A 23,809-nucleotide genomic window follows, 5' to 3' on the forward strand; every position below is an offset into this window, starting at 1 on the left:
ATCCTCCAGTATCTCAAAAATAGAAGGTGGATTTCATGCATCAAATCACCACTTATAACTTAGCCTAATTCAAGTCCAAGTACAACTTCATCCTTGACCTCTGCTTCTCAGTGCTGAGGACAGTCCCCTTCTTCATCCATCTTTTAAAATTATCAAAATAATCTTGTCATCTCCCTTCAATGATCAATCATAGTTCAAAGACCACCACAAATTCAACACTGGCATCATGATGACATAAACCATGGAGACCAGCAAGGCGGGGCCAGTCATTAACTGAAGGTCTTCTGTGCATGAATGCCTGTGCTCAGTAATGGGAAAGGCATTGCCCTGCCTCTGGAAGTTTATGCTGCAGTCAATAAGACAAGTGCATAAATATTCAAGTAAAAGAGAATGGAGAAGAACTAATGTTTTATTAACTATCTGGTCTAAGTGTTAGAAGTTTTCCCTATTTCAGTGAATTTAACTATCCATAATCTGATGAGATACGTGGCTTCACAGATGAGGAAACCAGTGTTCAGTCAGAAGGCTAAATAGCACAAAGTTTTGATATAGGAGGTAGAAAGAAAGTATTTAGGCAGGCAGTGAGGGCAAAAGAGTGTTTGGCAGAGCTTCCCTTCTACCAAAAATCTGCCCCTCAAAATCATTTCTCTTGTAACAAAGAACAGCCTGAAAAATGGAGCTGCAAACAAAAATAAGGAAGCTAGAAGCTTGGATGGGGGATGCCAGCAGCTGCACCAATAGAAAAGAGTTACCTGGGGGCCAGGCATGTCCAACATGGAGGCTCCATCTTCCCTTTTCTGTTACCACGTGTACAGTAATAAATAAAAGGGCAACATGGTACAGTTCAGGCAGAGAACCCGCCTGCATAATAAAACATTAGGGTGGGGGCTACCAGAGATTTGTGTCCTATGCAAATGGCACATCTGGTCTAACCAGTCTTTAGCTTCCTGTGTAGATCAGGTATCACTTCCCCACCAGCTTACCTATAAACTCCTTGTATTTCACTGTGGATCCGACAACCCTTTTTTCAGGACCCCTCTCTGTAGCGGAGAGCTATTCTCTTTCTTTCACCTGTTAAACTTCCACTCTCAACCTCACTCTTCATGTGTTCGTGTCCTTGTTCTCCCCGGCCATGAGACAACAAACCTCGGGTATTACCCCAGACAGTGAGGCTGTTTCAATTTCACATGTATTTAGTAAATAAGAAAGAGATTTTCAAATGCCAATCAAACACTGTCGCTAATATTACTCCCACAATACCACACACTGCCTAGGAATTCCAAGAAAACACAGCATTTCCAGGTGGCCAAGTCAGGAATGCTTCATGGAGGAAGGGCTATTCGTGCTGGGCTTTAAGGTTGGAGTGACGTTGTTATGTGAGTGAAAGAAATTCTAGGCAGAAGGACAAAAGGGGGGTGGGTATTCAAAGTCATGTGCCAGACATGAAGGCATGGCCTCAAGGATGTCATCCACAGCAAGATCCCTGCATTGGAGCTTTCCTCTCTTAGTGTTCTCTGGCTCTTAGTGTCCTCTTGTCCTTAGGATGCATGCATGTCTCATCTCTCCAAATACATTACTATCTCCTAAGGCTGGATCTGTATCAAGAACTCTGGATCGCAGGGACTCCACTCACAGTGCTCTGGGCACAGTAGGCACTCGGTGCAGGTCTGTAAAAGAGTAGTTCACATTCTAAGAGAAAAAAACTATACCTTTATAGGAATTCAGTCTGGAAAAGAAAACGCCTCCACTCCTCAGAAATTAATTTTTTTCCTGGTCATATTGTCGCTGCACATAATCATTATCATCATAAAGGTTTATTATCATAAAGATAATCGCAACATGTTAAATGTCTATGAAGCAGCAGACCTTTCTGTGATACAGTAAGAGATAACTGGAAACCCATGGACTGATTTAACATCAGACTTAAAAAAAGAAAAGCATGCATTATTCCTTTTCTAATTGCTAAATTATTACATGTTTTAAAGAGAAATTACACTAAAAGCCATAAAGAAAAAAAAACCACGGAAGTCCAAGAAAGACATCCAGAGGACCAAGTTGTATTTCAAACAGCAAAGCAGATTTTTCTGAAAGCCTTCTTCAGTACCACACACACACACACACACACACATATACACACACAATTGAAATTGGCATTATGCTGACCAATGACTTCATACAATCACTTCACTGCCAATTTCAAAATTAAGCGCATGCCAGCACTTTCTTCAGTTCTTCCTTCATGCTGAAGGAAGTAAACAAACCACTTGTGAGTGTGAATGCAGCGGAGAGCCTGAAACTGCCACAGACCTGCCTGCCCATGGTGAAAGAGAAAAGAACTCTCATACCGCCACACCAGGGAACCCACGTATTTGCCAGGAACATTTCAGGTGTGGAAGCGCCATTGACCTGGCATGACCTCCTCCCTTCACGGTGAGAAGAAATACATGCCTGATCTATGCAGAGAGCAGGTCAGTGCTGTTCTGTCTGAGAATCCTCTCTCTACACACCAACACTCCCCAGTCATGATTAATTTCTCCTTCAATTCCAGATGGCATTATCCTTCCCCGGTTGTATGTTGTGACCATCACTTTCCAGAACACAACCTTGGCCACTTTCATTGCCTTCATAAAACAGTATCATCCAGGGGCCCAGGTGGACTCACCCCGACTCAAGTTCTCTAACAAAAGTCAAAGTCTCGTCATGGTATGCCTTCCGAGTGTCGGAAGCCACCTTCGGCTGGGCTCATTTTCAAAAAAATAAGAGAGTAAGGCAGATTCTCAGAGTCGATCTGGGAACCTCAGAGGTTTTCACTCTGTTGCAAAGATTCCATGCCAAAGGCACAAGGGTCTTTGATGTACATGGTCCCTAGTCTACTCCAAGGGAATAAAGGAAAAAGAGGATTTTAGGGCTTCACTGAACAATACAGTTTACTTTTCCTCCACCCATGTTTCCCTTTAGTTCTCCTGTGGTCTCCATTGCCATGAAATATCCTCCCGGATACTAGGGGCGAGACATTCATTTCTAACTGTTAGAATCACAGAACGTGAGGGCTGGAGGGTCTCCAGAACACGGGCCACCCAGAGGAAACAACACGGAGTGGCACTGTGCGATCTCCACACGAGGGCAGGGAGGAGACAACACGCAGCGGCGCTGTACGGTCTCCACAGGAGGGCAGGGAGGGAACAACAATGAGCGCAGGGAGGAGACAACACGGAGCGGCGCTGTGCGATCTCCACACGAGGGCAGGGACAGGTAGCCCCTTGACTGCGATCCAAATGCCTATTTGGTAGTAGGCTAGTCCTGGGGAATCCAGGGGACTTGGGAACTTCACTTGCTGCTCCAGTGCGATGGTTTGCATGCTTTTTCCCTCTGGAACTCATGCTGAAACTTAATCCTCAATGAAGCAGTATGGGGGGTGGTGGTGATCTTTTAAGAAGTGACTGGGTCATAAGGCATCTGTCCTCATGATGGGATGAATCCATTCCCAGGTCATGGATGAACACATTAACGAGATGAATCCATTCCCAGGTCATGGATGAACACATTAATGGGATGAATCCATTCCCAGGTCATGGATGAACACATTAACGGGATGAATCCATTCCCAGGTCATGGATGAACACATTAACAGGATGAATCCATTCCCAGGTCATGGATGAACAGATTAACGGGTTATCACGGGAGCATAATAGCTGTCATGAGAGTGGGTCTGTTATAGAAGCCACTTTGGTTTTCTTTTGTGTGCCCCTCCTCCTGTGATGCCTTCTGCTGTGCTGAAACTTAATCCTCAATGAAGCAGTATGCGGGGTGGTGGTGATCTTTTAAGAAGTGACTGGGTCATAAGGCATCTGTCCTCATGATGGGATGAATCCATTCCCAGGTCATGGATGAACACATTAACGGGATGAATCCATTCCCAGGTCATGGATGAACACATTAACAGGATGAATCCATTCCCAGGTCATGGATGAACAGATTAACGGGTTATCACGGGAGCATAATAGCTGTCATGAGAGTGGGTCTGTTATAGAAGCCACTTCGGTTTTCTTTTGTGTGCCCCTCCTCCTGTGATGCCTTCTGCTGTGCTATGATGCAGTGTGAGGCCCCCCACCAAGAGCCCACCCCATGAGGTCACCTGATCCCGGACTTCCCAGTCTCTAGGACTGTGAGAAATAAACTTCTTTTCTTTATATTACCCAGTCTCAGATACTCTATTACAGCAACAGAAAATGAACAAAGACACCCAACAGCAGCTCTCCTAGCTGGATGTGCACACGCAACAGTACCTCATAATCCCTGTTTTCCTAGTAATCTATTAAATGATCATGCCAATGAGCCATGCTCCACTTTCACTTCCATCCTGCCGATCGGTCTGTCTGCTTCCTTTTTATAGTCTCTGACTCCTGGCCATGCCCCAATGTCCCACTGAGAGAACAAGCTGTGAAAGTTACAAGGCTTCATGAGACCCTGAAATCGGAACTCCCTGGAGTTGCAGACAGGCCAGGGCGCTTCTCATGTATCAGATCACCAGCCTCACACCCAGTGCTGTGACTTGGCCACAGGGATGTGGAAGCCCTGTCCTCTCACTGAGGGAGTTTATTTGGAATGAGTCAATGAGGTGCTTCACCAGGAGCATCACGTGTTCTGTGCTCCAAGAGCAGTAAGAGAGTGATCAGGGGAGCAAGCACTGGGGAGCAGTAACTGGAGCCCCATGCTGCACCCACAAGATGATCGAATGCACCATTTAGGGAGCCACTGGGTAAGAGAGAAGCTTTTAGGGAGCCATTGGGTAAAAGAGGAGCTTTGGAAGAGTGTCCAAGCTCCTTTCAGCAGGGCCCACTCTTAACCTTGATCTCTGCACAGCCCACCCACTGCCACCTTGCAGGTGAGATACCAAACCCATGTCCACCTCTGCCTCCTCCTGCGGGATCCACAGAAGCAATTGCCTGATTGGGAAGGCAGCCAGCCTGCGACCCTCTAGGAAATCCACGTGGACAGTCCCCCAGAATCATGGACACTGACCTTCAGTTTTGTCCCTCAGCGTCCCACACACTCCCCACCATGACACAGGAGAGAGGCTACTGCATTAGCTCAAGGTGCTAGTCACAATCCAACATTTTAACTCCCAGAGGCAGCCAGCACTCCACCAAGAATGACCGAAGTAGGCCCCACGGGTTATTGCTCAAGGTCTATGCTGACAGCACTATGAATCACTAAGACATCTGCCTCGAGAGCCTTAACCAGCTGCTCTACCTAAATGGCAACATTCTTTTTTCTCCCAAACTGGGTGATCACCTGGGTGTGGGGGAGGAAAGCAAGGAAGGCTTGCCCTTGTCCATGCGTTTGTTCCATCTCTGGCACGGCAGGCAGCTGAGTTACTGGGCTGTGCCCTTCAATCACTTCACTTTGCTTTCTGTCCCTTCACCAACCCAGAGCAGAGCCCTGCAGAAGGGACTGCTGAGGCCAGGCAGAGCGGTGATCAGGTTCCACCTTCCAGGAAGAGACAGCGTGCCTGGTGCCCCGTGGTGCCTGCGCATGACAGCCTGGCTGCAGACTACTGTGTGCTTCCATCTGTCACCTTCCAGTGCAATGTGACAGCAGCCCTCCGGCGATCCATCTGCTTCCCTGGAGCTCCATCCCGACTCCCCCACCCCATTCTGTCGTCGCCTAACTGGGCACATCCAAGATTAGGCAGCCTCAGCTGCAGCCCCCAGAAGGAAAGCTAAGAGCCTCACACCAAGCTGCTAAAAAACAGACATGTTGAGATTGAGTGGTGAGAGGCGGGAAACTAGTGATGGTCCACAGTCCCTGCAAGGCAATATAGAGTGCTAAGATTGGAAAAGGGGTAGGAGGAAACAAGGACATTTTCTTTTACTTAAAAATAAAAGCATTTGCAAAGAGGTAGCTCTCAGAATATGCCTTTCGGTGTCCTCTGGGATCTCAGCAGCGCCTAGAACCAGAGGGCTCATAAAGTCCAAGAATTTAGAGAGATGACAGTGCCATTCAATCCCAAAAGCACTTGTTGAGGGCCAGCTCTATGTAAAAGTGTGCAGAGTTGCTTGGAGGAAATATAGAGATAAACCATGCGGGGTACCCATTTCCTGCCAATCCCACAGCAGCCTCTATGCAGTGAGCTCTCTGAGACTGGTGTGGTCAACGCCAAGGTGGGCATCAGGTAGACCAGTTTCTCTCTTACTAAGCACAACATCCGGCACTTATCCGCACACAATCACATCCTTCCAGTCACACTTTGCACACAGTTTTGCACAAATACAATGCAAAAGGGAATTGTTTCAAAATACAGTTCCTTCATTCAGCAAATATTTACCAAGTGCCTTCTGACCTCTGAGCACTCTTAACACCGGAGCAGGTGCCAGGCCTTCTACACTGAGCTCAGAGCCCAGATGCAGCTGGTAAAGCCCTACATGCAGGGCAGAGGGATACAGGATTCAACAGAGGCAAGCACGCGGGGCAGAGAAGGGGTTTCTCAACCAGAAGAGCTCCTACGAAGAGCTTGTTGCAGACACTGGACCAAGGGGAGGGAAGAGCCAGTGAGAAATCATAGCACCAAAGGGCTGTCCAGGGCCACCAATTATTCCTTACATTCCAGCTGGAGTGTGCTGGTGGCCCAAGAGTAAATGAGTCTGCAGCCAGGCCAGGAGCTTCCTCACAGGTTCAGGAGAAGAGTCCAAACTTTGCTCCTGCTTCTGATGCCCTGAGAACTACTGATGGAGTTTTCAACAGAGAATATTTTAATATGCTTGTCATTTTCGCATGATTTCCTACAGTCTGAGACAAGGAAAGCAGTCAGAACTTTGCTGCAGGTAAGTAATAATTTGCAAGTGCCCTGCATATTTTTTGTAGCATATGTATGTGCTGAAAGCTTATCAGACAACGTATGAGGGAGTGGAGTACAAACCAGCAAGCCTCCCAGACGCATGCAGGGTTGTTCTTACCTTGAAGCTGAGCAGCATACCAGGATGCCACTAGATTAGAACAGAGTATCCCGAAGCCAGACCTGAGATTAACAGTGGGCCAAGCAAACAAAAATCGCGGTTTAAGATCCAAGAGACCCAGATTCAAGACCCTACTGCAAATTAAATTCATGAGACCTTGGACCATTCCATGGTGCCATAAAGCCTCAGTATCCTCATCTGTGATTTGGGTTACTGAGAACTGCCCTGCTTCTCACAGGGCTGTCATGGGGATCTCTGCAATAACCTACAGCAATGACGTCCAAAAAGATGTGTGGTGTACAGATGAGATTAAAGAGCTGAAAGCTGCTTCTTCCGGAGGCACCTCTGACTCTCTAGTTTGGCTATTTCACCACCATTTCAGGTACACACCATGGATACAGAGGAAGGTGACTAGCCTCAAGGAGTTTACAGGAAAGTAAGTGGCTATAACTGTGCATATTATCCCCCGCCCCCTAAAAAAAAAACAGAAACAAGAAAAGAATTTGCTAGTCGGCAGCCAGGACTCCTTGGTGTCTGACACAATCCTCTATGAATCAGACAACTCCCTTAACATGTAATCTGGGCTATTTTAGAACCCCCAATAAGCTTTCAATGGGTTAGGAGGGATCACCTTATTTTTAAAGGTCCTAGAGGGCTTGAAGCCATGTTGTAATATTTTTACAGCCTCTTTCAGAGTCAGGAGCTGTACGGATTTTGTCCTCACTCTGAATTTAACTAGTACTTAAGTGTGCTGATTATAGCTGCAAACACACTTCTTGTTCCAGTGTGTGGTTGGAGAGGTGGACAGGGAAGAAGCTTTGGAAATTTACAGCACAGAAATAGCATGTGGTCTGTCTGACTGAAAAGAATCAATCCTTCTGTGACAACAGCTAGAAGACCAGCAAAGGGCCTGTAGCAAACAAAAGACAGCCATTAAAACGGGGCTTCTTGTCACCAAATCCCTGTTTTGGGACACTGGACAGGCTTTTCCAGTCCAGGAGACACCAACAAAGCCAGGAGCAGGCACGGAGCTAGGGTGCAACAGACAGGACAAGTCTGGCTGGAAAATCGGGGGTCATCCAAGCAAAACATTTAGACACAGTGATGATTGTAAAGGAAATAATTAAGAAAGAAATTGCACCAGACACTTCCTAACTGGTTTTGCATGAAGGAGCAACTCTATTTGGTTGTGGAAATGAGCTGTGGATGGCAGGAGGGCCTGGAATGGGCTGAGAAGAACTGACTTGATCTAGCCACTGGCCAGCCCTGGGACCCCCGCAGGTCTCCAATCCCTCCTCTGTAACATGAAGGCCTTAAATGTAAAGGATGCTCTTTTGGGTTTCATGGAGGGGAACCACGGAGGGGAAGCCTTAGTTGATGGGGGTCACAGGTACCCTAAATTTATTCCCATGTCAGCCTGAGCTGAATTTTATTTTTCTTTATTTTTAAGACACTGGGCTTCCATAAGACTTCCTTTGGAAAATGGATCACCACAAAACTACTCCCCAAATTTTGAAAACTCTGTACTGCATGATCTCTATGATTTCCTTTAAGCGTTCATATTTGCACACAACAGTGTTGCCTTACAGTAAAACAATCAAAAGAAAAAAAGGTTTCTTATCTTACCCTAACAGACTCTGTCATTGTGCTGTAGACACCCTAATAAACACGTCTGATAATGAAATCCTGATTTGTTCCCAAATTTCAAGTCACACAGAAAAAATAAGGCAAAGACGCATCTATTTTTAAAATAACACTATCTTTTAGAGAAGGTAGTGCGTGGGTCACCTTATAAATGTTGACATACGTTTGCTACAGAAAATAAGGTTTAAAAATTATAGAATGAAAATAACCTAGAATATCAACTTGGTGACAGCTAAGTTTACCAGTGCTATGTTCTTTCCACATTTGCAAAGTGTGTCACATGGCCCTGGACTTACACGTAGATCTCAGTCCTTCGTCTAGTTCACATGATCATATTTTTTCTACACTGAAAATCTGTGCCTACTTAATTGGAAATCTACATAAGTGTCATGAAAAACCTATCAGTGAAGAGTTCCCATCTTCTTTGATGCTCCATCCAAATGATTAAACAGGCTTTGAACCAAGGGGCCACCCACGTCTTCAGTCCCAACAAAATCAACAACTGCAGACATCCACTTCCCTCATTATGATGAACTAGATTCTATCAAGACCCTTCCCACCAGAAAATAACTAAAGCCCAGTGAAAACAGATTGAACTAAAAATGAATAAGCTTATAAACCTGTAAGTGGACTACAGAATTCTTTTTTTTTTTTTTTTTTTTTTTTTTTTTTTTTGAGACGGAGTCTTGCTCTGCCACCCAGGCTGGAGTGCAGTGGCCGGATCTCAGCTCACTGCAAGCTCCGCCTCCCGGGTTCACGCCATTCTCCTGCCTCAGCCTCCCGAGTAGCTGGGACTACAGGCGCCCGCCACGTCGCCCGGCTAGTTTTTTTGTATTTTTTAGTAGAGACGGGGTTTCACTGTGTTAGCCAGGATGGTCTCGATCTCCTGACCTCGTGATCCGCCCGTCTCGGCCTCCCAAAGTGCTGGGATTACAGGCTTGAGCCACCGCGCCCGGCCTGGACTACAGAATTCTAAGGCTCTTGGGGTTTTTAGAAACTGAGAATTGAAGGCCTTTTTTTTTTTAACTTTCTGTGCTCACAGAAAAATATCAGTGGTGTCTACTAAGAGAAGAGAAACAGAATGTATAACTTCCAAATTGTAAAAGAAAAAGGAAGTAATAATATAAAGAAACAAATATGTACTTAAAAAACAGGAAAGAGCGTAAAAGCATTTGGAGAAAAAAACCAAATATATTAAAGATCATAAAAAATAAATGGATTAAGCTTTACAGCCAAAAGAAAGAAATGGCAAAATTAAATTTTAAAAACAGATGAATATACCTAAAACTATAAGAAATTGGAGAAATTAGAAGTCATAGGATGGAGAAAAGTGATCAAGAAAAATGCCAATCAAAAGAAAGCTATCAGACAAAACAGGCTTTAAAGAATAAAGCCTAACTAGAGAAAAAGAAGGTAATAATTATAAAAGGCTTAATTCATTAAGAAGGCATAACATTTTAAGTTTGTATACATCAAACAACTTCAAAACATACAAAGCAAAAATTACACTTACTGAGAAAAATGCCAAGTACACCATCGCACTGAGAAAACTCATTATATATGACTTTAAAATGGCAAACATGCAAACTAGTAAAAATGTAGAAAACATGAAAAGCACCGTAAACAATCTTGATGTAATAGATTGTAAAACCCAGAACCAATACACTGGGAATTCACAGTTTTCTCAAAAAAAAACAAAACAAAAAAACAGAACATTCACAAAAGCTGACATTATACTGAGACATAAAGAACAACTCAGCAGACCATGTGTTTTGACCTCAATGCAATTAAGATAGATGTCGATAATGAAAAGATTCCTCATGTTGGAAAATTTTGAAAGACTTATCAGTAACTCATGGGTTATAGAAAAATATGTAACTTAAAAAATATGTAGAACTGAACATTAATGAGAATATTATTTAAGAAAACATATGAGGCCGGGCGCGGTGGCTCAAGCCTGTAATCCCAGCACTTTGGGAGGCCGAGGTGGGCGGATCACAAGGTCAGGAGATCGAGACCATCCTGGCTAACATGGTGAAACCCCGTCTCTACTAAAAAATACAAAAAAAAACTAGCCGGGCGAGGTGGCGGGTGCCTGTAGTCCCAGCTACTCAGGAGGCTGAGGCAGGAGAATGGCGTGAACCCGGGAGGCGGAGCTTGCAGTGAGCTGAGCTCTGGCCAGTGCACTCCAGCTTGGGTGACAGAGCGAGACTCCGTCTCAAAAAAAAAAAAAAAAAAAAAAAAAAAAGAAAACATATGAGACACCATTAAAGCAGTAGTGAGAAGAAAATTTTTTTTTGAGATGCAGTTTTGCTCTTGTTTTCCAGGCTGGAGTGCAGTGGCACGATCTTGGCTCACTGCAACCTCCATCTCCTGGGCTCAAGCAATTCTCCTGCCTCAGCCTCCCGAGTAGCTGGGATTACAGGCGCCCACCACCATGCCTCGCTAATTTTTGTATTTTTTAGCTGAGGCAGGGTTTCGCCATGTTGGCCAGGCTGGTCTCAAACTCCTGACCTCAGGTGATCCACCAGCTTCGGCCTCCCAAAGTGCTGGGATTACAGATGTGAGCCATTGAATCCAGCCCTGAAAAGAAAATTCATAATCTTAAATGCTTACAGGGCTAAAAATTATTGAGTTGTTTTTAGCTGAACAAGTCAGAAAAGCAACTACAGCCCAAACTCAAGGAGAGCAAAAGAAGACCTATAACAAACAAAAGCAAAAATAAATAAAACACAAAGTAAAGTTACAGTACAGAGGCTCAACAAAGTCAAGAGTGTTTTCCTTTGAAAATCATAATAAATGCACAATCTGGCAGGTTCGTTGAGGAAGAAAAAAGAACAACTGTATTGTAATAAATAATAGAAGAGATTTTAAAATCTGTGAATAATTTTATGCTAATTAAATTGAAAAGCAGGGAATTATGAACACATGCCTAAAAGAATACAATTTAACCTGGGTAGCACGGTAACATTCCATCTCTAAAACATATATATGTGTGTGTGTATGTATATATAAAATATAAATACACATCTGGATTCTATTTGCTCATTTTTAAATTTTTTTCTTAAGTTATATATATAAACATATGTTAACATACTTTTTTATATATAACATATATATATATATACACATAAAGCTTAAGAGAACTGACTCAAGAAGAAACGAGTGCAAATAATTTTACGAACTTTGAAAAAAATTGACTAGAAATCTTCCTACAATAAAATCACCAGGTCTCGTTTTCAGTTGAGTACTACCAAAATTTCAAGAGCAGATAATATAAATCGTACAAAAAATCTTCTGGTAAATTGGGAAAAACAGGGAAAAAAAAAAAACCCTCCCTCTTTAATCAGACAAAAGCAGTTAAGGAAAGAAAAAATATAGGCCAAACTCTCTCATGAGTAAAGAAGCAAAAATTTAAAACAAAATATGAGCAAATGGAATCCAGATGTGTGTCAGATGTGTATTTAAACAAGCTAGATTTATCTTAGAAGTATAAGAGAATTTAACATTAGAATATACTGTAAGTGTAATAGAACATTAAAAAAAAAACAGTGAGAACCATATGGTCCTCTTAATAGATGCAGAACAGGCCTTTGATAAAATTCAACATGCATTTATGATTAAAAACATAAAATACAACTCGACAAATTAGAAACACAAGGTAATTTCCTTAACCTAACAAAGGACATTTACAAAAATATGGCGGCAAACATATTCTTAATTAAATTAGCACATTCCCTACAAAACTCAGGCTGAAGGAAAAGATATCTGCGATTACTTCAATTCAATATTATACCTTGGGCTCTAATGCAAAAGAGAAAACAATAAAAAGAAAGAGAAACTATAAGAATTGAAATTGAATAAATAATAATTTCATTATTTAAAAAACACAGCATATGTACAAGAATCTATAGACAAAATATTAAGAATACCAAAGGTTTGGTAAAGTGACTAGATGCAAGATCAATATTAAAAAGGTAATTACATTTATACACTCCAGCAAAGATTCCATTTCCAAGGGTATAAAAGAAACTAAGGTACTAGGAGCACATTCAACAAAAGATAAGTAAGGTGTATGGATCTAGAGAAAAGTACAAAACATAGAAATTTAAGACATAAATACATGGATGGTGATACAATGTTCATGGATGAGAAAAGTCAGTATCACAGATTATGCCAATTCTTTCTAAACCGACCTACAGATTTAATGCAATCCAAGCAACTTCCCAATAAGGGTTTGCTGCTGTTGTCATTGGTGCTGTTAGTTCATAAACTAACTCTAAAATCTCTATAGAGGGCAGAGGACCAGGTATTGCCAAACACCACTGAATAAGAGGGAAAAGGCTGAAAGCCAAGTGCCAAAACTTACTAGAGAGCTGGAGTCATTAAGAGCATGCTGCATTGGGGCCGGGCGCGGTGGCTCAAGCCTGTAATCCCAGCACTTTGGGAGGCCGAGACGGGCAGATCACGAGGTCAGGAGATCGAGACCATCCTGGCTAATACGGTGAAACCCCATCTCCACTAAAAAATACAAAAAACTAGCCGGGCGAGGTGGCGGGCGCCTGTAGTCCCAGCTACTTGGGAGGCTGAGGCAGGAGAATGGTGTAAACCCGGGGGGTGGAGCTTGCAGTGAGCTGAGATCTGGCCACTGCACTCCAGCCTGGGCGACAGAGCGAGACTCCGTCTCAAAAAAAAAAAAAAAAAAAAAAAGAGCACGCTGCATTGACACAGAGGTGGACAATCTAACCAAGGTAATAAAGGAGACACAGGAAAAAAAAAACATGAATACATGGAAATATATCACATAACAGAGTGCGTATTTCAGATAAATAGAGAAAAAGGGCCATTCAATAAATGTTACTAGGTATTGTTTTTCCTTATGAATAAAAATCATATTGGATTCCTCCATCACACACAAAAGTTAATTCTAAATACTTTTAAAACTATTAAATATATAAGAGAGTGACTTATGACCTCAGAATACAGAAGACTGTATTAAATAAAAGGCCCTAACTATAAATGGGCAAGGTTGATATAAATGGGCAAGTCAGCATGTTAAAATCAAGAACTTCTAGTCATTAAAAAGGTAACTTACAGAAAGTGAAAATGGACCGCACAAACTGGGAGGTAATATTTTTAACACATGAAACTAACAATAGTCTTCAGAATATAGGAAAAATGCGTTCAAACCAGTAAGAAAAACACAATCTAATAAAAAAAACTAGACTAAAAATATGAGCAGTCATTTTACAGTTTAATGATGATTAAACATGGGAAAAGAAGCTCAACATTACTGGTACCTTAAATTCATCTATTAATTTGGCAAAACTTAACACACCTAATAATGCCTAGTGTTGGGATAAGAAAGGCATAAATTTTAAAGGAAACTCTTATTCACTGCTGATGGCAATGTGAATTGGCATGCTCACACTTCAGAAATCATTACAGCATTTTCTTGCAAACTTAATCATTAATTAGCTTTTATTTTTCAGGCCCAGGTGTGCTCTTCCTTGGTATATAACCAAGAAAAAAATTGCACTCGTGGACCAAGTATTTAGGAACCAAGAATGCTAATAGCAGACTGTTTTCTGACAGTAAAGATTGAAAATCATCCAAACATCCAATGGCAGGAGAATGCATGAAGAAACTGATGCTACGATTATCAAATATCACACAACATGAAATGAATAAATACAGTTACACAAAACAACATGGTTAAATCTTAGAGAACACTGAGTAAGCAAGTCTACCTATAGCACAATATCATTGTTAACGAGCAAAAGGATACGAGGTTTAGCAATAAAGAATGCTTAAAATAGCAAGGGAAGATTAGTAGGTAGCTCAGGGGAAAGGTGGGATGCCAGGGCAGCAATATACGGGGGCACCATTCACATCGACAATGCTCTTATTTGAAAGGAAGGTTCACGGATATTTGCGAATGATGCTCCAAAACTGACATAACTCAGTTTTTCATGTGTCAAATTCTACTGAATACAGCTCTTTAAATGCACTGCTTAAAACAGTAATATGGCAGAATTCTGTTCTGATTAAAAAGCGGGTATCTTTTTATGCCTCCTAAATTTTCTAGAAGGGTAAATAAAAATAACAATAATAATGGTGATGATGATAGTGGTTTTCTCTGGGGAAGAAGGTAGAGAATTTAAATTTTAACTTAATACACTCTCTGTAGTTTAATAATTTTACTGTGTATGTATATTTATTTTTAAAATAAATTATCCACAATTACTTAACTGAGTAATTCCTTAGAGAACTTTTAGAACTCAAATACAAAAGTTAAGATTAAGAGCAAAGACAGATCCTGAATGAATTTCAAAAATCCAGTGTTGATTCGTCAATGAATTGAAAGAACATAGAATAGGCCCAGGGCTGAGTGCAGGTCTCTGAAATGGAAGTCCCGGGTAACGCCCACACCCTACTCACTCCATGGTCTCTTCGAGGAGAGACTCAGCTCTGTGCTAAAGAGGCCTAGACTGCCTCCAGGGTCAGCTAGCAAAGTCTGTGGATTTCATGATCCTTTTAATACAGAGGATGTCCTTTAATTCCTGTCCTATATAAGAACCTTCCTCGGACGATGCACTTTCAATTTACTCTCTATTCTACCAGAAGTTTCTTGATTTCCTTAAAAAAAAAAAAAAAAAAAAAGGAGGGGAGGGGAGGGGACTGTGAAATGCCTTCCCCAGGTTAACCCCTTCTTCAAAGATTCTGAAATGTGATTTTTTCCCCCATTCTGGAAACATTTATGTACAAACCTCCTGTTTGTAGTTAATCCTCACATTCAGTTGACTTATTCACAAAGTGGAGAAATGTTTAACGGCAGGCTCTTCATTCTGATTCTTCAAAACCTCAAATTGCATTTGACTTTTTCTTTCTGGGAAGTATTGGTGATAATAGGACACTCTTTGGGGCTGACTTGAGCCGGCACCGAAGTTTTCAACTTGAATTGGGCAAAGAGGACCCAGAAGAGAAATCAAAAGCCCCATGTGGTCATCCCACATGGCCTATGCTTTCAGGGATAGACAGGCACCCCAGAGCCCACTGGTGCCTCTCCTCTGTCCCCAGTGACCTCATCCACTAATGGACTTCACAGTCATGTTCCTGGTCTCTGCAAAATAATTCATCTGATTTCAATATGTGCTTCTTCCCACTGCTGGACACCATTATTTCTGGTACTCAAGATCTCTTCTGAAGCACATGAAACACCAGCTGATAGCCCTTAAAATGGCTCCTCCAAAACACCAATGTCCAGAAATGATCCACTCCACTCCCACCAGGCCCATGCCCATCTGGACCCTGGAGAGTCTTGCAATCCTAAATCACTTCCATTTGGAATCAAGATATTTTCCAAGATGTTCTAATCTTCCCTGCTTTCCTGGTGCTAAGAGTCACCTCCTAAGAGTCCCTCCAAAATTTTTACCAGGCAGAAAGGTAATGTGAGATTTGGAAATGGAGCATCCTGGGCTTGTTTCAACTCCACCAATAGCCCGTTGCCTCATCTTGAGCAAGCCTTGTTCAGTCTCAGTTTTCTCAGCTGGATGATGGGAAACACCATAGCTCACAGGGGAATTGTGTAAGCTGGCAAAATAACCATGCAAATGGAATTTCATTTATAAACATCAAAGTGATAAATAAATGATAGCTGTCAGCAGCAACCATGAGGTATTTCATGCATCCCTAGACCTCTGGGCAGGACCCAAACTTGCGTGGCTCCAAGAGCTTGAGAATCAAAATCAACCTCCTCTAAAGTTGTCCCCTCTCTCTGTGCTGTGACAGAAGACATCTCTCAGCCAGATCCGGGTCTCCCAAATTCCTGCAGCCCTGCAGCACCATCACAGTGTTCTCCCCTAAGAGAATAAAACATGTAGACCATCTCCACACCCAGTCTTCCTTGCAGCTGGGAGCAACAGAGCTCGCTGGTATCTTGTTTGTTTCTGCTGAGTTTCCACCATTTAGCATGGCTGCACCAGCTGCACACACTGACCTCCTTCCCTCTTCCCTCGGGACCTAGATTGGGCTGTAGGTGGTCATTTTGTGTGCATTTAGTTCTTAGCCCATAGTTAACATGTGAGTGGCTAATATCTGAATGTTGATCACACGTTATGAACAATTTCCCCATCCTTCAATACATCTGATCCTTAGAGAGAGCATCTGCCATTCCCATTGTACAATGAACAAATCCAAGAGAGATGTGGCTTCTCCAGATCACGTGGGCAGGACAGGGCAGAGCCAGGCCTCACCAACTCTCCAGCTCCACCTCTTCCCACAGACCCTCTCATCGGCACTGTGTGGCCTGCAGCAGAGGCTGTCCCTTTTTTTGGCTTAAATACGGCTTAAAATAATTTTTAAAAACTACTCAGGCCCTTTGCACGCGCCCTCAGTTGCCATCAGAAAAATTCATAAGAACTACAAATCACTGAAAATGATGTAACTTCTGGCATATTGCCTTTTGAAAAATAAGTCAAGGTCAGTTGAAAACGATTTAATTTTTGGCCTATCACTAATTTTTATATATGCAGAAACTTTCTTCTTGGGCAGAAATTTTATAGCATTCCTTTATCTCTCTGAAACTATATTAGCATTGTTATTCTCCTGACATAATTTTTACTTCATGTAATGTAAGCTAAGATTCTTTGTCTATATTTTATCAGCAGAAGTATTTTACTGATTTTAAAAATTAAGAAAAGTATTAATTTTTGAAATAGCTTGTTACCATAAGGTTCCAACTATTAAAAATTACAGCAATTGTAATGATTACATAATTCATAAAAACAGGATAAATATAAAATTAATGTATATTTCTTAAATCTAAAAAATAAACTTCTATTGAAAATAGAAGAATTTGGATTTTTTTCTCTTTAAGTTTGTATATCTACAGATAAATATTACTTATATGTATAATAAGACTCAATTCAAGATCAATTTTGTTCCAATTTTTCACTTTTATAGCTATAATAACTTCACTACGTTGTTCACATACATACACAGATGGACTAGAAGACTCATTGTAAAAATGAAACTCAAGTCCTGAACTTCTACATATATGCCAAAAACCACATAGTAATCAAAGAGAAACTAACTCTAAGTGATCAGCTGACAACTTAATCAGCAGATCTTCCCACAAAAGTAAACCTTGGGGAACCACCAGATACGTAAATAATGAACAACCAAGACATTAGTCATTCAAGTCCAGTTTCTGGGAAATACATCAAGAGACTATACTAAGACTTTATAAATAATTGTACTCATTACTTTTTCACTTAAAGCCACCTTGTTTAAGTCAATATACTCAGAACGAGCCTGAAAAAAATCTTAATACACGATTTTATTATTAAAAATGTTTCAATTACATGTTTGTCAATATTATTTGTATATTTAGCTCATTCTAATAACCTAAGAAACAAAGGAGGTTCTCACTGTCAAATCGATCAACCCTATGTTCTATCAGAAGAGGTTTCACCTTATTTTTAAATTCAAACAAATGTTTTTACATTGACTATATATTTATGTATCTATAATTATAGGTATTATATTTATTTATATTATATATATTTACAGAGAGAGAGAAAAAAGGAAAAGTAATTTTTAAAGCACTGAGAGATAAATTATGAAACATAACTCATAAAACAGATTATTAAAATCAGTAAGGTCAGGTTTAAATCAAGATTGAGGTGATTGAATTATGTTACCCATTTCATAACAAATTATAAAGGCAAGATACTAATGGTGTTCTCATTAATACGTAATAAAGCAGTGTTTTGTTTTTTTGTTTTTTGTTTTTTTTTTTTTTTTGAGACGGAGTCTCGCTCTATCACCCAGGCTGGAGTGCAGTGGCCGGATCTCAGCTCACTGCAAGCTCTGCCTCCCGGGTTCACGCCATTCTCCTGCCTCAGCCTCCCGAGTAGCTGGGACTACAGGCGCCCGCCTCGTCGCCCGGCTAGTTTTTTGTATTTTTAAGTAGAGACAGGGTTTCACCGTATTAGCCAGGATGGTCTCGATCTCCTGACCTCGTGATCCGCCCGTCTCGGCCTCCCAAAGTGCTGGGATTACAGGCTTGAGCCACCGCGCCCGGCCCCATAAAGCAGTGTTAAACTGAGCTAAAATTAGAAGTTATTGATGAAGCTGTAAGTCTGAGAGTAGGCATGATATTTCTTTAACGAATGTATATGCATGTGTCTATGAAGCTCTGTTGTTAGGCTTTTGGGAATAATCAAAAGAAATATATGTTTAAAATAAGAACAAAAATATATTTGTTTTTGTTAAGCCTCATGACGCAACATTTCCTGCTGGGTCTTCTTCTCTTTATCCCAGAAGCAGGTGTCACCCAATCAACCATCCAGAACCCTTTTGTCTTGAATCACATCACTACCCTTGACACATCTGAATGGTTCTTCCTGCCCAGGAGACAGATTCTCCCTCCTCCCGACAGGAAATCTTCAGACTCCAGGCTCCAAGCGGCCCCCCAGCCCTGCTGTTCCAGGGCCCAGGTTCTCCTCATGTCTTTCCTCACAGCAGGCTCAAAACTGCCTTGGTTGTGAGAATTCTTCGAACAGTCAGCACCCATTTCTCATCGTCTTAGTTTTACTCTGGCCTGTGCCCAAGTTTTGGGAACTGGAGTCCACATCCTCAGCTTGTCAACATTACCCAAAAAAAAAAAAAAAAGAATATCAACAAAAAAACCCACAATCTTACAAACAGAAGTCGGCCTGTGTCTCCTCATTTATCCTGCGGGCCTCAAGCATGGGACCTTGCACATCATGGGTGCTCATTAAATGCCGACTTGATCTTTCTAGAGAAATCTATACTGCCATAGAAAACAGGCACTTGCTGTTCTCTTGCCAGTAGTTCTCTGGCCCCCTCCAATTTGGCAAGTATACACACCCAGAAGGCTCAGAGAAGACTGACCCAGCAACAGACTGACTTAACACCATAGCCTAGAGTACAGAACAGGGAGGAAAATGGCCCAAAGTGCTGAAAAACAAAAGAAAACAAACCCCAGAAAACTGTAACTGAGCTAAATGTGGAAAATGTGGTTACGATTGGTTTTAACGACACCATCAGCCGCTGCATCTCAGAAGAGCATCTCTGTTTCCATTTCTAAAAATACTGCTTATTTCCCCACATCAGGAACTCTGAAACCAGGAGGAACTAGCGCAAGGTATCGATCTTTTCGCTTCCAGTTCATGCTTTAAAAACGACCTTTGCCCTAAAGGTCAGCTAGCCAAAGGCAGACCAGCAATGAGCCGGCCACACAAAGCTGCAGTTCCCAAACGTGGCCGGTCCCAAGGCTGAGTGATGGCCAAGGCTAAGGCCAAGTTTTTAACCGATGATTTCTTTTCTTTTTAAACTACTGATATTTCTCCACTTGGGAAAAACAAAACAACAAAACCAAACAGAAAAAAAACCTGTACTTCAGATTTAGCTACGTCAGTCATAGAAGGCTGGACTGAGGCTGGTTTACAGTCCATGAAAACCATCTCTCTTTATAAATCCTGAACATTTAAAAACATCTTTGTTCATGCTGGAATGTCATTTCCTAGTATTTTGGCCACTTCACCACGACTCTTTTGTGAATATGAAGCCATTTCACAGTTCTTGGAATTTGTTTGAGACAGATTCCCAAACAGAGCGTCCTGGGAGGTGGGCGTGGCCAACAGAGAGAACACAAAATTCCACTTGGCCTCATGATGAGTTTTCTCCAGGGTTCTTTAATGTCTCCCTCACACCTGAGGAGTCCCTATCTCGGGACCAGCAAAAGCACTGCAGGGAAAGATGCAATAATCCTAATATGTCAATGTTAAGATTAAAAAATAACCATAAAGTTAGAATGCATTTATTTTCCAAGGAATGGAAGAGAAAGTGGGAGGGGAAACTTCAAATGTCAGCTTTCTTGGTGGCCACATCGGGGCCACAGTGCCCCAGCCAGGAAATGCAACAGTGACACCTTAGCAATGCCTTTTCACCTTAGCAATTACCCACCAAAGGGGTAACTAGGCAATCGGGTAAGTGGAGGGGCAGATCTCTCCAGCAGCCCTTTTAAAGTACGGACAATGAAAATGTGAGGCAGGATGACTAAGAAGCCGAGCTTTTGGGAGGAACACTGGAACCTGCGGCACTCGCAGACACCCCACATTCCGGATTCCTCACACCACCTCAGATCCCTCCCTGTGCCACTGCAGGTCCCTTCTCCATCGCCCCGGCCCCACAGTGCTCGGCCTCCTCCCGCATCTCCAATGGCTCCTCCTCTGCTCCTTCCTCCCTCAGCCCTGCTGTCCTCGCTCCTCACTTCCCTGTCTCAGTGCCCTCTGAGATTAGGATCCTCTCTCCCCGGCACACACTACCAACTCCAGCCACTCTTTCCCTGTGTCCCCCTCAGCTTGGCCAAACGATCACTCAATTCTTGATCTGCACGCGTCAACTCCCCAGCAGAGCTATCTAGAGAAGCATGCAGTCACCAGAGTGGCTCCTTCAGTCTGCGGCCAGGGCTTCGAGAGGGCTGTGAAAGCTTCAGATGACCGCTCTGCACCTCCGCCTCTCTAGAGGACTTTCTGCTGCCTCCTGGTCTCTGCAGACTTCCAATCCCTCCTCCACGTGGCATGCTCAGATGCTAGCTTTGACTCCCATTTCACAAAGGAAGGTCGGCAATCAGAAGAGAACTGCGGAGCCTCCTCCTCCGAGCACCACCCATGCATGTATCCGTCATTTGGTCCATCCCCACTGGTAACTATCCATGTTCCTCCTAAAGCCAGTAACTCCACTTGTCCACAAACCCATCTCTCTCGCCTACTCAAGAAGTGTTTTCAGAAACTCTCCATCCCACAAAATCAATATTTCACTCTCTACTCAATCACTCCCATCAGCATCTAAACATGCTGATAATGCTTCCAACTGAAAACCAATTCTCCTAAGCTTATTTACCCCACCGGCTACCACCTCAAACTCTGCTCCCTTTTGCAGCAAAGCTCAACTGAGTCGTCTACAATCCCTGTATCCACTACCTCCCCTGCATTCTTCTCTCCAGTCCAGCATGTGTGGCCACAGCCACCAGACCACTGGCCCCGGCACTGACCTGAGCCTCCATTCTCAGTCCTCTCCATGCTCCTGGTTTCCCCGCTTCCTCCCTGGTTGTTCCCTCTTGTTCTCCTTTGCTGGCTTGTCCTCTTCTGCTCCTCATGAAGCTGGAATGCCCCAGGGCCCTGTCCGTACAACTCCTCTCTTCTTTCACTGGAGATCTCATCTGATCTTATTCCTTGAAGCACCAACCAGAGGCCAAAGACTGCCATCACATCCTCGGCACAGACCGCCCTCTTAAACGACCAGCTCTGGATAGGATCACCCACTCGGCATCTCCACGTGGGTGGTTTATAATCTTCTCACACTCAGCAAGTCCAAAACTGAACTCTGAATCTCTTTTTTTAATTGAGACGGAGTCTCGCTTTTGTCACCCAGGCTGGAGTGCAATGACGTGATCTCAGCTCGTTGCAACCTCCGCCTCCCAGGTTCAAGAGATTCTCCTGACTCAGCCTCCCGAGTAGCTGGAATGACAGGCATCTGCCACAACTCTCAGCTAATTTTTATATTTTTAGTAGAGACGGGGTTTTGCCATGTTGGCCAGGCTGGTCTCGAACTCCTGACCTCAGGTGATCCACCCATCTCGGTCTCCCAAAGTGCTGGGATTACAAGCGTGAGCCACCGTGCCCGGCCTCTGAATCCCTTTTTGCACCCAAACCTTCTCTGGCTGCAACCTACTCCATCTCCACTGGTGAGAATTCCATCTGGTTACTCAAACTAAAGTCCCTGGAACCATTACAGACCTTCCCCTTTTCCTCATACTCAACAAGCACTCTGGAAGGACATGGTAAGGGCTTTCTCTTCAAACTGTATCCAGAATGTGGCCACTTTTCCCTGCTGCTGCTGCTGCTGCTGCTGCTGCTATCTGCAGAGTGTGCCCCACTATCTCTTGCCTGGATTACTAAAGTAGAATTCTCCAATGACCTCTGAGATGGTCTCCTGGATTGTACTCTTTTCCACCGCCCTCTCCAACATCCTCTGAGATGGTCTCCTGGACTCGACCCTTGTCCTCCACCCTCTCCAACATCATCTGAGATGGTCTCCTGGATTGTACTCTTTTCCATCGCCCTCTCCAACATCCTCTGAGATGGTCTCCTGGACTCTACCCTTGTCCTCCACCCTCTCTAATGTCCTCTGAGTTGGTCTCCTGGATTTTACCCTTGTCCTCCACCTTCTACAATGTCCTCTGAGATCATCTCCTGAACTCCACCCTTGTCCTCCACCCTCTCCAATATCCTCTGAGATGGTCTCCTGGACTCTACCCTTGTCCTCCACCCTCTCCAATATCCTCTCAGATGGTCTCCTGGACTCTAGCGTTGTCTTCCACCTTCTACAATACTCTGTGAGATGGTCTCCTGGATTTTACCCTTGTCCTCCACCCTCTGCAACATCCTCTGAGATGGTCTCCTGGACTCTGGCCTTGTCCTCCACCCTCTCTAATGTCCTCTGAGATGGTCTCCTGGATTCTAGCCTCGTCATCCGCCTTCTACAGTGACCTCTGAGATGGTCTCCTGGACTCTAGCCTTGTCCTCTACCATCTCCAAAGCTCTGAGATGGTCTCCTGGACTCCAGTCTTGTCCTCTACCCTCTGCAATGGCCTCCGAGATGGTCTCCTGAACTCTACCCTTGTCTTCCACTCTCTCCAAAGTCCTCTGAGATGGTCTCCTGGACTCTAGCCTTGTCTTCTGCCATCTGCAATATTCTCCAAGATGGTCTCCTGGATTCTACCCTTTCCTCCACCTTCTACAGTTTATTCTCAATGTAGAGGCCAGAGTAAGCTGATTAAAATGAATTAGACCACGCTGCTCTGCTTAAAACCCTACACTGATTTCTGATCGTGAACCCAGAATTCCCCAACAGCCTGCAATGGCAGGCACAGTCAGGTCCTGCTATGTCCCGCTCAGTCCCAGCTCACGGCTCTGTGCTGTGTCCTTCCAGCCACGCTTGGCTGGGTGCTCCTCCAGCTGTCTGTGTGCTACGGCCACCAGTCCTTCTCTCTGCAGCGCTCTTGCCCAGATGCTAAGTGGCTAGTTCCTGCACCTCCTTAAAGTCCATATTCAATTTCTCCTTTAGAGACCTCCCTGACCACTCCACTTAAAACTGCAACCTGCCCCGTCCTACTA

At 43.3% G+C, this 23,809-nt stretch overlaps 1 protein-coding gene across 4 annotated transcripts in view; it reads right to left on the bottom strand.

Annotated features, from left to right (window-relative positions):
- Window positions 1-23,809, bottom strand: part of RNF144A (ring finger protein 144A) — a 158,406-nt gene that overhangs the window by 112,595 nt on the left and 22,002 nt on the right. Inside the window, exon 1 of one of the 4 annotated variants that reach the window (XM_030921266.1) lies at window positions 753-780. The exons of the other annotated variants lie outside the window; for them this stretch is intronic. The gene's annotated coding sequence lies outside the window, so the exon portion shown is untranslated. Of the gene's footprint in view, window positions 1-752; window positions 781-23,809 lie in introns of those variants that run through there. 4 annotated transcript variants of the gene reach the window in all.

The sequence above is a fragment of the Rhinopithecus roxellana genome, chromosome 17 (genome assembly GCF_007565055.1).
Source record: "Rhinopithecus roxellana isolate Shanxi Qingling chromosome 17, ASM756505v1, whole genome shotgun sequence".
In the NCBI taxonomy this organism is placed as follows: Eukaryota; Metazoa; Chordata; class Mammalia; order Primates; family Cercopithecidae; genus Rhinopithecus; species Rhinopithecus roxellana.